The sequence below is a fragment of the Phalacrocorax aristotelis genome, chromosome 1 (assembly GCF_949628215.1).
Source record: "Phalacrocorax aristotelis chromosome 1, bGulAri2.1, whole genome shotgun sequence".
Lineage (NCBI taxonomy): Eukaryota > Metazoa > Chordata > Aves > Suliformes > Phalacrocoracidae > Phalacrocorax > Phalacrocorax aristotelis.
Window position 1 is genome coordinate 50,957,833 of NC_134276.1, and position 13,744 is coordinate 50,971,576.

The window sequence follows — 13,744 nt, forward strand, 5'->3', positions numbered from 1 at the left end:
GTCACTTTGTCATAGAAGGCCACCAGGTTTGTCAAGCACGATCTGCCGTTAGTGAAGCCGTGTTGGCTTTTCCCAATCACGTGCTTCAATTGACTTGTGATGGCCCCCAGGAGGATTCATTCCATGACTTTCCCAGGGACTGAAGTAAGGTTGATGGGCCTATAGTTACCCGGATCCTCTCTCAAGCCCTTCTTGTAGATAGGGGTAACACTTGCCTTCCTCTAGTCCTCTGGGACATCCCCCATTCTCCATGACTTCTTGAAGATTATGGAGAGTGGCCTTGCGATGATGTCAGCCATTCCTCTCAACACCCTCGGGTGGATGTTGTCAGGGAACATCCTGTTCTGTTTGTTTGTTTGTTGTTGTTCGCTTGTTTGTTTCACCTTGCCTGCTTTTTTCACTTAGCCATCACAGGATTTGTATGTCCACTTCTGGAAGATTTTCTTCTAGCAACTGCATCTGTGCCTCATGGTGAGTTCTACAGGCGTTTGTACAGATTTTCTTCACTTGCATCTGGCTCTGCTATCCACTGTCTGAGCTGGTTTTTATTTCATGTCTTTCCAAGTTTTAAGCTGAATACATGGACAAATGCACTTTTTAGTCAAATACATTGTATAAATTTTTTTATAACACTTTTCTGGTTTTGGTATTTTAGCTTGGGTTTGATAGTTTTTTCTGTTTGGTTTGGGGTTTTTTTGTTTTTCTTTTTTTGCTTTTCTCCCCATTCCTTAATATCTGCAACATATGTCACTGTATCACTTCTAAAAGGTACCAGAACGTTGAATACTGATACCTTCTACCGGCCTGCCTAGATTAACATAACATTTACAGCATGGACTTCCTCCCACTGTGTCTTTTCTTCAACCTACAGAAGCCACTTGAAAAGGTGACTAGAAATACAGTAATACTATTTCAAACACTTATATGGTCCACAACTTTATTGCTGGCAGTGAAACAGGAGTGACAGTCGGTGTTAATATCCAGTAAACTTGAAAACTGTGCAGCAAAAATTGACACCTGACATTTCAGATTGGGTAGAAAGACATCAGATGATCCAATAATCATCAGAAGAAAAATGTGCTTGTTACCACTGACCTGGACTTTTCTCTTATTGATCATGTAGACATGAAAAAATATGTTCCTTTTAGTTACTTTTGATAAACATCCCTGAAATGTTTCTTATGGTTCACAATTAGACTACTGAGCTCTCATGATCCTGTTAAGCAACATAATAAAGGAATTTCTGAGCACATAACAGCATAAGAAGTGTATTTGACTATAAAAGTAAAAGATAAATACACATCCCAGAACAATTTTCCCCCATATAATTATCATAACATTATGTAGGAGTAGCAATTTGGTACTTTCTCCACAACATGTTTGTGTTTCCTTTTGCCTTGTAATTTTTATTTTAAAAATGTAAAAAGCATTAAATAGAATAAATTAGACCATAATCTGTTAGCTGAATTAAAAAACATCTTGCCTATTAATAAGTTATAATAACTGTACTATATAGTTTTTTACTGCTCTAGTATTGTACTTGGACATGTGACAGCACATCTGGAAATTCTACCAGCATTCCAAAGACAAGTTATGCGTCTGAACGGGACCCATTTCTTATCCATTGGAGAAAAAGAGCCAAATAAGGTTTAGGTATCAATACTCAACATCTAATGGTTAGATAGCCAGCCACCAAAGTTGAAGGCAGAGCCATGAGTGAGGTATCCACAAGCTTTACTATGTATACAGAGTTACTTGGAGTGGTGCCTTTCTGAAAGAGATTTTAGGCAGTGTAATATTGTGGGTGTTTAAGATAAATAAATAAATCTACCTTAAAGGGTTAAGCTAATCTTTGAAGGATGAATGAAGGAAATCTTCCAACATCTTCTCCTAGTCAGTTCTTCTATAACTTTACAACAAGTGTACTCATTTCAGGAATATTTATACTTACAATATTTATTTAATTTATTTATTTATTTACTTATTTGGATGGATAAGATCTTTTAGTAGGGAGTAGAAAAATATTAATATGAGCTCAGTCTTTTTAGATATATTAGGACAACTATGCAGACTGTTGGTGATCCAGTGGTCTGTTCTACATTCTGCATAAAAGATTAGAAAACAGAATGCATCTGTCATATTGAAAGGTTCATAGCCCTACAACGTACACATATATTGTACTATGTAAAATCTGAGTTCTTTTCTCTACTCCGAGAATGGTTCAGATATTTTTTTCATGAAATGGAGATGGGATTAAAAAAAGAGAGAACTTCTTTGACATGGTAGCTGAATGCCAAGACTTCTACTTCCAGACTACTGAAATGTACTGAAATATCTGTTTCCTGCTCATCCCAAAGACTATTATATAGAAGTTAGCAAAACATAAAATTATATGGCACATGAGTATGGGTATTTCAGATTGCAGTTTTGGATTTAGATCCTTGACATTTCTGAAACCTGTGTTCTTGTTTAAGATATTTTCTGTGCATTAAGTTTTTTATATTCTTTTTTTTCCTTCTTTTTAATAATAAAGTACTGCCTCCAAACCAAACCTTGCCAAACAATTCAAAATTTTATTGGTTTTATAAGAAACTGTTTCCTTCTATTTTCTCTGAAGGTAAATTATCATTTGGCAGTGAATGTAAGAATGAAAGAAAAGATAGAAAGTAGAGAATAAAGTAAAATGATAGACTATATAACAGAAGACAATAAAATACAACATAATAAAATAGAAATGAAAGATTTTACTTGTCCAGGAACCTGCACAAATGATCAAAGGAACATCACATTTTCTCATCATTATGTTTCCAGCGCCCTGGACACCAACATGGTTCTGATGATCCTCCTGCTCAAACATGTTAGTCAGTGTCCCTATTATCTGCTGCTAACGGTTTGCATCCAACATTTTGTGCCTAAACTAGTGTCATGATTTAATTGCTTGATCGTGTGCCATTTCAGACGCCCTACTTCTGAGGGACCTTGGCAGTTTCGATACAATCTCCATGGAGGCCTGAAAACATTGGGCAATGAAAAGCAGGGAGCACTGCAGAGCTTGTGTCACTTGTGTATAGGCGACACTTGCACTGGCCCGCTCACACAGAACATACATCATTAAAGGTATCACATAGTGGAAAATAATATCTTGGGATGTGTAGCTATTTTCAGATACCTTTAGCTCTTGCTTAATATAGAGACATTTTTGTGGTTAAGGTACTTCTTTGCCAGGACTATTTTTTTGCTTTACTACTTTATTAACCTATGAGAAATTAAACCAGAATGCTAGTATGCCTAAAGCCTAGATGGTGATGGGAGATGTTTATGTAAATAGCTAATAAATAGGAGGTGCAGACGGTGAAATCACGCCTATATCCTAAGCTGTGACTCAGAAAAACGGATTAAATTGTATTTTATGTCCCTAGACGTGGAAAGAGCGACTGAAATTTTGATAATGAATGGGACTGAATTGCTTGGTTCAACTGATTATGGACAATATTAATAGTGTTTTTAAAAAGTGATACATGTACCTGTAAGGGCTTATGAAGTATATGAAAGAAGTCTGTGGAAGACAAGTAAGAAAACCAGTTCACTAATCCAACTGTCGGTAGGATTAACTTTTTCATTGAGGGTCCAGGCAAAATTCTGTAGAGGTCTGTAGACTGAGGGAGGCTGAAAACCACTGTTGCAGAGGAACACAAATGTTATAATTAACAGCAGCTAGGGGAAATAGACCCACAAGTAAAGGAAGAAGCAACAATATTTTTCATCAGTATAGAAATTACAGAAGTTTTAAGATTCAAACACAATTGCCATCAGTTAGAATCCTTTATTATACCTTTTGCCTATTAGAGGAGCTAAGGACCATTTTTTGACTTTTCATGCACCTGAAGTGATGATATTGTTTTTACATCAAAATGATCAGCAGATATTAATAGCTTAATCAAGAAGTATAATCCAAGGCTAAGAGATACTCACATTTTACAGTTCATCCCTTTAAAACTTCCTAAAGCATCTTGATGACTAACATAAAATCTTTTTTATCATAGCTAATGATGTCCATTAAACTGAAATTGTAACAACCTGCACTTAAAGTATTGAAATCACAAATAATATTGGTACATATTTTTCTCCATCAAAACAAAAGCTCAATCCTTCAAAAGCAAGACATTGGTGATTTTACCAAGTACTTTAGCATAACATAGATAGTCAGATTGAGAAACCTGCATTCTGTTAAAAATAATGAGAATTAGATGCCTAAAATCCAGTGTGGATCTGGACTGTAGATCTTGAAGTTCCCCAGAAATGTATTATTTTAATAAGGTAAAATTCAACACAAAAAGCAATTAATGGAAGTTAACCTAGAACAACAGAATATTGTTAACAAATAACAACAGAATTTTTAGTGCTGTCTCCAAAGACCAATTCTTATCAAAGCTCAACCTGAATGGCAACCTATAGTAATAGGTTATCTAACAACTTCTTCTAAAGATCACTAAAGATAATTTTTCCAATCTGTTTCAGAACTGAGGTTTTCTTATGGAGTACACTTTACTGGCAGCTTACTGACTTTAATTTAAAAGCTCTACTGAGCCACATGTGAGAAAATTTTCTGTGACTCAGAATGTATAGGAGGATATATTCTGAGTACCTCTGCCAGCCAAAGCTGTGAGAGTATCCCAGAAGATAAAACATAACCACTCTGGTAGCAGTTGATGATCATATTGAAGGTTTTAAATGTTCTCTGGAATCTGACAAAAAATGCACAGCCCATGAATAAATAAAAACTAAAATAGAAATATTCTCCACACAATGAGCAAAAATTCCAAAATATACACTTAAATTGTATCCTGAAACCAACACAGATCCTGCAGCAGTAGTGACAAAGGCTATCACTGAGGTGTACCAGTTAATAAGTACACTATTCATTCTAAGCTGCAGTAAGTTTTCTCAGAAATGGTTCCATGATGTCAGGAAGCAAAATGGCATATATTGGTATACCAAATAAACCCATCAGAAAGAAACATTTACAAATCTTTAAGAAGGTATGGTGTCATTTGAATGCATAAAAAGAATTTATTCTTCAGTCAGTAGACAGTAAACCTGTGAATTCCTTGAGAAGAATTCCTTGTGGATGCAAAAAATTACACAGGCTCAAAAAGACCATCTTGAACTAAAACAGCCACCAACAGTGAGGGGACAAAATGTGCAAAACAAAATCCAGCTGAAGAAATCCTTTTAGCTGAAAAAGACAGGAAAATGGAAGAATATTAGGTGGGAATATCAAATATGTTTTTGCTGTTCTTACTTTTCCCTAAGGGTCTGTCTATGGCTACTGCTGTGTGACTTGTATACTGGTGACCTTTGGTTTGATCCTTTACCCTGTTCTTATCACTTGTGTCGCAATGTAATCACCCAGCAATAACAGAAAATCAACCACAACCCTCTCAAAAAGATGCTACTTACAACTACTACATCTATAACCTCCCTTAAGGGACTCGCCTTCAACATTTTTCCCAATGTATCTGCTAATGTAAAAGAATCGTCACACTCTTACATGAAGTGAATTGTAGACAGTAATACCTTGGCTGCACCCTACTGTCACAAAGCAGAAGAATGTCTTTGTAGTCTTAATATGCAGCAATTTTTTTTTTTAAATGGAAACATATCTTTTACAGCACAAGACGACAAAGAGAAACTATTCACTCAAGTGCTGTATGTGTCCGTCATTCTGGTCATTTCTCACTTGTTTTGTCCACTTGAAGTGTGTAGTTCTCCTAGTGCTGTCGGTGTAACATTAAACAATGTGAGTAGCTATCAAAAATGAAAATAAATAATTTAAAAAGTCCTGCTTATACAAACCTGTTTTGAAAACAGGAGAAAGGAGATAATTGAAGGAGAAAGAAGATAAAAAAACCCTCTGCAGCTTTGATGTGGTTAACATTGATACGCTAGCTTGAAGAAGGATTCCGTAACTTCAGAATTAAACTGAAGTTTAACACAGGGGAAAGATATTACTACTAATGGTGTTTTACTGTTAATGGCATTTCACTATCAAGTCTGTTTTTCAAAATAATCTCTTTCATCATTTTGCCAGTACAGAAAGGGAGTTAAGTTTTTGCATTTTATTTTTAACCTGAATAAGAAGCAAAGCATTTAGTTAGTTAAAGTTTTTCCAGAATTTGTGCCTGTTCTCTTAGTTTAAAAACCAAGTGTTTTTGTCAAGCAGCAATTTAATCCGTGTAAACATTTATGGCATAGGAAGAGGCCTAAACGAAGCACTTTATAGTACTACCAGCACCATACAGTTCAAATGTAAACAACATGCTACCAATAAACAATGGCTTTGACAAAAATGGTGATACTAGAGAGAAATTTTCTATAAATGTTGGTATAAGAAGATCATAAGCTAACTAGGGCAAGGCAATTTCTAGTAAGAATCTAGAATCTCCAGAAAAATCCATGGAGGCTTTAAAGCAGTCTTGTGGGTTGGTTCGTTGTGCAAAAATAACTATAAAAGCCCTAGAGATGATTGTTTCAGCCAAAAGAAACTTAGCAAATATAAAGTGCCAAATGAATATATTTTGTTCTTGACTTTGTAAGAAATTAATGGTAGACTGGTTAAAGCTATGTATGTAGGAATCTAGATGCATGGCTCCATTGTGTCTAGATTCCTACAAAAGCAAAGCTCAGCAGATACCATGGTCAGCATTTTAATGCCTAGTGACTTTAAAGTACACTTTAAAGTGTACACACTTTAGGTGTACACTTGAGGTACAGGTAGAGGTAAACACACCCTTTAAAGGTAGCATCCTGGTAATGCCATCACAGTATTTAGAAGTTTGAGATATTGCTGCCATTTTTATTGATAAATTGCAAGTGGGAAGTTTTAATAAACCTCCTGGAAGGAGACAGAATAGAGATCAACCCCTGGAGTCTAATTTGGTTAGATAAATGCTCTCTTACAGGACTTCACCTACTTGTAGTGGCTATCAGGGGAATCCAGAGGACCACTTTTACAGCTTAGGCAGATCAGTTGGGCAGAAACCAGGGAGACCTATTGTCATCACAAAGGTCTCAGGTAAAACCAAGAGATGTGTCTCAGCTGTGGCAGATGTGTTTGCCAGAACCTGAGAACAGAATGCATAGCACAAGTCAAGTTAATCTGATGTTGCAAATACTGTTAAAATGCATTTCAAAAGTGAGAATACATAGTTACAGACAGAAAGATAAATGCATACACATAAACACACACAGAGCTCACAGACTGATGGAGCAAAGATTTGTGTTTCATTCCTACTTCAGTATCACTGGCCTGTTCCTGATGGGTTAATGTGTCTTGTCAATATGTCTTACATGAAAAAAATAAATAACAAGCCCATGCACCATAAGGAAATAGTCTGTGACTTCAAAGTAAAAGAGGTCAGTCGATACATTTTACCAAGGTCTTTGTGTTATTTGCAAAGGATGTAATAGTTGTTTAGGATGTTTGGATCGATATGTTTGACACACTGAGCATTTTAAAATCATATCATCAGTCTACAAGTCTCCAAAAGGATTTCTGGGCCTTTTCTTTTACACAAGCTTAGGCCCTAATGTCCTTCCTGAATGTGACAAAGGATTGCAGTATTTCTATAGTGATAGCTGTCTTGTATCCACATTCCTTTGAAAATTTCATACTCAGCAGTAAGATTGCTTTCTGTTCAAATCTATGAGGGCTGTTATTTATTAGTTTTATATTACCCACAGGTATGTTTAGTACTTTGCAGAAACATGGATAATATACCAAAGAAATTATGTACTAAATGAGTTCAAATGCAGCAGAAGAAAAAGGGGGAAAATAAAGAGGACAATAAGAATAATCCCTCATGTAAATTTGAGCTACAGTGGGTTTTTTAAATCTTTTTTCTTCACATATTATTTATTTTCCTTTCCATATTTCTGCACACATACAGGAACATATACTGACATGGACATTCTTTTAAATTATTTCATCCTGTCTTTTTTAAGGTGTTCCTGCTTAACTACACAATATTATTAGGATATTCTGAGAGTCTGTCCATGCATGTGAATGTATATACAAACATATACACATGCATATATATACACATGTACATATACGTTAATAACTTAATCAAATTACATACAATTTCAGTGCCATTTCAGGTATCCTAGATTATCCTGCCACTCCAGAGGGTATAGCTTTCTACTAAAGATTGCAACGGCAAGATGTTGCACAAGTCAACAGGTATCTCTGTTTTTCTTTGTTTACTTTCTTTTCCCAGAGAAAAGTTTCTACTGCATGGATGTAGAACTGTCGAGGCTACCAAAGCTCTCTTTACTGGTGAATAGGGGCTGTCGTCTCCAAAGGAGTAAAAGATATTGAGGTATGTTTTAGAATATCCAGAACTTGCAAGATTTTTTTCCCATATTGTTTCTGGGGAGAAAAATTCAGGCTGAAATAAAATTTATAAAAAATAAAAAAGTTGGGATTTTGATAAATATACTAATGTTGGATTGTCTTTCAATTGCTTCTTCAGTCACACACAAATCTCCACAATACTGAAACATCAAGCTTGCTTGTGAAGCAACAGTACAGAATTTTCCTTTTGCTTATTTTACGTTCAGTCTTACTCTGTTTGTTTTTAACAGAGTGAACTTTATTACTTTCACTTACCTCTTGTACCCAGAAATTAGTAAAACTACAAAGCTAATAATAAAAAAATTATTATAACTTTGTTTTTCTTCATGAATAACTACAGTAGTAGTCTGTTAATCTCTTCTTGTCTGATATGCCAGAGATATTGCTGCAGTAATAATAAAAAAGAAAGTCGTCTGCTACAGGGGGAAGAAAACTATTGCCATGGAAGTCTCCTTTAAAATCCTATGAAGCAAAATTAACTTTAGCAAAAGACTGCTGCTTGCTCATGTGTAAAGAAAATAAGCTAATGCTGGAGCAAATTTAGAAGCATATATGTAAATCAAGAAGTACCTCCAGTAGGACTTGAGGGAATAAAAAATCCACTATAAGATTGGAAAGAGGACAGTGATGGATGCAAAATCATATGAGATAAATCTGAGAATTAATCTCACTCCATATGCAGACCAGCCATGAAGAGCAAAGAGAATAATTACTTCAAAACTCAATGAAAAATCATCAAAGGTCACTGTTACAAATGCATTTTCCTGGGCCCTCCTTCATCATGACCAGAAAAACAAGTAAATATCTAGTAGTTTTCTAAATATTTTTTTTTCCTTTTTCTCCCCACCCTCCACAATGGACAGAAACTTTTCCAATATGAGCGATAACAGGTCACATATTGGTAAAGGAGGTGTTCTCCCATTGGGGTTTACTTGCAAGACTGTAATTGGCTCAGAAAACTGCTTTACAAGATTCTTTTCTTTCAGTTAAGAAGTTGTCAGTGTTTGGAATAAAACAAAAATGTCAGTCTTCAGAAGAGATATAATGAACAGAACCATCTAACTATGAGGGGAAAATTCTGTCTGTTAAATGGAAAAGACCAGAAAAGTTGCAATCTATTGTTCCTTGTCCCAATGAAGGCTCCACAACAGCACAAAAAATTACATACCTTTCAAAGTAATAATGGTAGGAAAATGAAAATGGCAGGGCATTTGTGTGGGGAAACTACTACTTCATGTGCTTGAAGGTTTTGCAATGACTTCATAAAAAGATTGCAGGAATATCTATAACAAGTATATTGGTTTGAAACAAAGGCATTAAAAAAAAAAAAAGCCTAAATCAAAATATGCTTTTTATATACACACACACATATATAAAATAACCTCTTTCAACTATAAGCGTAAAAAGCAAACGACCTCCTTTTTCCCTGTTCTCAAGTTTATCTGTGTGTAAAGTTTGTTGGGTTTTTTTTAACCAAAAAGAAAATAAAATGTAAATAAACCATATTGTGTAATCCAATGTAAAAACCCTAAAGGTAAAACTTATGCAATACAGCACAAGATCCGTCTTTTATTTCTTGTACCTATGTGATTTATTTGTCAGTAAGTAGGGACAAATATCTTATATGATCTTATAACAGAGTCAAGACTGTAAGAAATATTTTCTTTTTGGTCAAAAGTAATTATAAACAATGTTGCTACCTGAAATGAAAGTTTTATTCTATTTCATGTGTATAAATCTGCAATGAAACAATTCTTCAGACTTATCAGTCTAAATAAAATATCTATTTAATGCATAAACAACCATTATTAGTTGTTTGTAAGAAAATTTCTATCTCTCTGTGCCAGAATAAAGCCAAAGTAAAACCATTTTGTCTGTTGAAAGTTCATTTTGCTTAAATGAGAAAAACCACACACTGGATTCTTTCTCTTTTTTATCCCTCTTCTTCAATGAACAACCACAACCATTTTGAAACAGAGATGCAGATTTGATCAGGCCCCTGATTACTGTTGATTAATACTGTAAAAGTTGTGAGACAACATAAAATGAGGACATGACTGATACAGTAAATAAACAAGAGACAAGACATCACAGATTCAGAATTTAGCCACAAAGTAGCAACTAAGGAAACAGAAGCCAGTTTTACCTGAATTCATGCATGAAAAATGTATTTAAATATAGTAAATGGGACTCTAATAATATTGCAGTTTATAAGCCTAAACTAACAACAAGAAAAATCTGAGCACAGGCAAATGGATACTGAACATTCTGCAAACTGCAGAAATTGTAAAGGTTTTGTCTTACAACTTTCACTAGATTGGCCTGAGGTTATGAACAAGCAGCTACTTACACCATCTCCCTCCCATATTGCTTTGTTACTCTGTTTCATTTAAACTGAAAGTAAATCAGTGTATCTCGTGTAACTGAAATGATACTGATCTTGCTTATCATTATTACCTTCTTATTATTTTTTGTTTAATGTCTGAGAATGTTATGGTTTCTATACTTTGACTCTAGATTTGGATCATGTAAGTTAGACATTGTAATTCCCCCAAAATAACCCAAACCACCAAAACCATAAAATTCAGATCCATTAATTTTAGACAGCTAAAAAGGGAAAGTTTTTACAAAGACTGGCTTCTTTCAGTTATTCTGGGTACTGATTTTAAGATGGAATTATTTTTTGTTTGGAAACACTGATTTTATCTTTTGCTTAAAAGGATAACTAGCCTTGACTTAGCATTTGAGCACATGAGATGCATGACACTTTGTAAGCTGCATGCACCTGGGTTCCCTTGATAGTCCATTAAGTTAGACTAATCCAAAGGATAAACCAAAAAGCCTGTGTGCTCAGTGAAGCACTGCCCAGGGCTAGCCGGAGGAAATACTAGATATTGACGAGTGTCTATCAGTAGGCACTGAACTGAACGTGGACATTTATCAAAGGTAGCCAGTGTTAGTATCCATTAGTTAAATAACAGAAAGCTGCTAGGATCCTGTGCTCAGAAATATGGAGCCGGGGTTCTGTTTTTCTCCAGAACCTGAGGAAAATTCAACTCTCAACTCCAGGAAATGTCTTAACCATTAGACTATAAGGCATTCTGGGAAAAGGTGCTACTATTTTCTCTATTTGAAACAAGATCACTATACAGTCAGGAATGTAGGAGTCATATGGGATGAACGGATTGCACCACTAACAAATGATTAGGCAATTTGCTTGGGAGCAGGGAGCTATAGGGTCAATACAACATCCCTCCATATATTTTGAATTAGTCAGTCACTACATAAAGAAACAGACAAAGGGAGATTTAGTGTGTTACCTTTAATTGGTCCACCCAACTGGAATGTCCTACAGAATAAAATATGGAAGTTTTTTTAAGGGTGGAGGACAGCAAAAGGCCATGGAAAAGTAACAAGGGTTTGGAAGAGAATATAAACAGCATTACATAATAAGCACTGCATGAATCATAAAGTGAGTCATAACGCCAGATAGTTCACACTAAGAACAAGTTGAGTTTTTTAATGTCTGTATTCTTAAAAAGATACCATGGTGCATTTGCTCCCATATGTATTTCTACAAGTTTTAATTAGGATAATTATCCAGCAATTGGAACTTGTTTTCCTTCGCATATATAGAAACTTGTAGAAGCCAAATAATATGAATGAAGCTTTTTCCTTCTCATAGGAGTGTCTGCTTTCTGGAATACGCTGTTTCTTCTGGTACAAGATTCCTTAGCAGTATCATTCATAATGTGGAGAATTTCATGGCCTTTATTAATTCTTCAGAGAAATTAACTCATTTTTTAAAATTTAACTTTGATTGCACCTTTACTGTGGATCATGCATAATCCAGGCCTGGTCCCGATCCTCCAGATGGGGAGAGCTGTTAGTACACATCACAGTTCCCACTTGCTTGTACTTTTGATAACCCTTCTAGTTGAATCTAAGGAGAGTGATGCACACTTGGGTCTCACATGAAAAGGAGGTCAGGGTACCTCTAGTTTCAGCAGCTGAAAATCAAACCCAGAGCCCCCCGTTTAACCTCTAAGACTAATTTTTATTTCTGCTTCTCTAGAACCACTGCTGTGGGAGACTTCTTTCCACTGGACATCCAGAATACATTATGGAATGCGTTCTTCACCAAGGAAATATATATATAGCAAGATATGGAGAATATATTTCTTTCCTTACCACTTTTTACATTTCCTGAAACAGTTTGGGGGTTTCTGCAAAGACAGGAAATCTCTTGAGATTATGGAAAAAAATTTTATATACTGCTCCATTCTGTTATCATTTTTTATTTTTGTGAGAGTCAAAACAGTGGCTTGTGTAGGACAAATATATAGTTCTTTAGAATGGATTTTGGGGAGTGAAAGATGTTATACTGCAGTAAGTAGCTGTCCATATTCCAGTAGGCAGAGATAATACATGACTGGTAAAAGTGAAAATATTTTAGCAGTCTCAAATAGGTTTCCAGAAGCTTTGTTCCATTTGCTAGTGTTCTGATAGAAGCAGGAAAAGATATTTCACTTCCTCCCCATTTATCACAGGAGTAATTTATGATGCTTTGTATCTTGTTGCGTTTTGTCACATTTACTCTGCATTCCTCTTCATTCTTTTTTTCCTTTATCTTTCTATCTGGGAGTACTTCTGACATACATCACTGTCACAGGTTCCAAGAGGATTAACCCTACCAACCTTAATTAGCTTCTCCATTTTGTATTTTATTAAACCAAGAATCCAAACATGGAAATTGTTTAAATTGATAGGAATTAATTAACTCTCTATCTGTGGCTTGACCGGCTTTCTTGTTTCTTTCATTTAATTTTAATTTTAATTTTAATTTTAATTTAATTTAATTTAATTTAATTTAATTTAATTTAATTTTATTTTATTTTATTTTATTTTATTTTATTTTATTTTATTTTATTTTATTTTATTTTATTTTATTTTATTTTGAAATAAAAAATGCCAATAATTCAGTTCTAACCATCAGTACCTTTTCTTCATAATTTTAGAGATAAGTGAAATTCCACTTCACAGGAGAAACATTTTTTCTATAGGTTTTCAACAGAACCAGAGTATGTATCTTGTGGAATAGCTGGACAGGATGATGTGTAGTGTTGTATGAAGTGCTAATGAACAGCAAACATAAAAAGCAAAACAACAGTCAGTGGAAATGGCAAAAAGCCTATTCATGAAATGCAGCAGAGATGTTGTTCTGAGCTTTTTGGAATCTGTCTAAATTCTACAGCTCTATCTACATTATTATTCCCATTTCTTCCTCTTCATTCACATTTTGCTTCTAAATTGGACTGCAGTTTGCCT

At 34.8% G+C, this 13,744-nt stretch overlaps 1 long non-coding RNA gene across 2 annotated transcripts in view; it reads left to right on the top strand.

Moving 5' to 3' along the window:
- Positions 1-10,277, top strand: part of LOC142055492 (uncharacterized) — a 36,960-nt gene extending 26,683 nt beyond the window's left edge. The window contains exons 5-8 of one of the 2 annotated variants that reach the window (XR_012659957.1): positions 406-471; positions 769-886; positions 8,280-8,381; positions 8,794-10,277. This is a non-coding gene — a long non-coding RNA (uncharacterized LOC142055492). Of the gene's footprint in view, positions 1-405; positions 887-8,279; positions 8,382-8,793 lie in introns of both variants that reach the window. The other variant, XR_012659956.1, reaches the window with a different exon arrangement.
- The last annotated feature ends 3,467 nt before the right edge of the window (positions 10,278-13,744 follow it).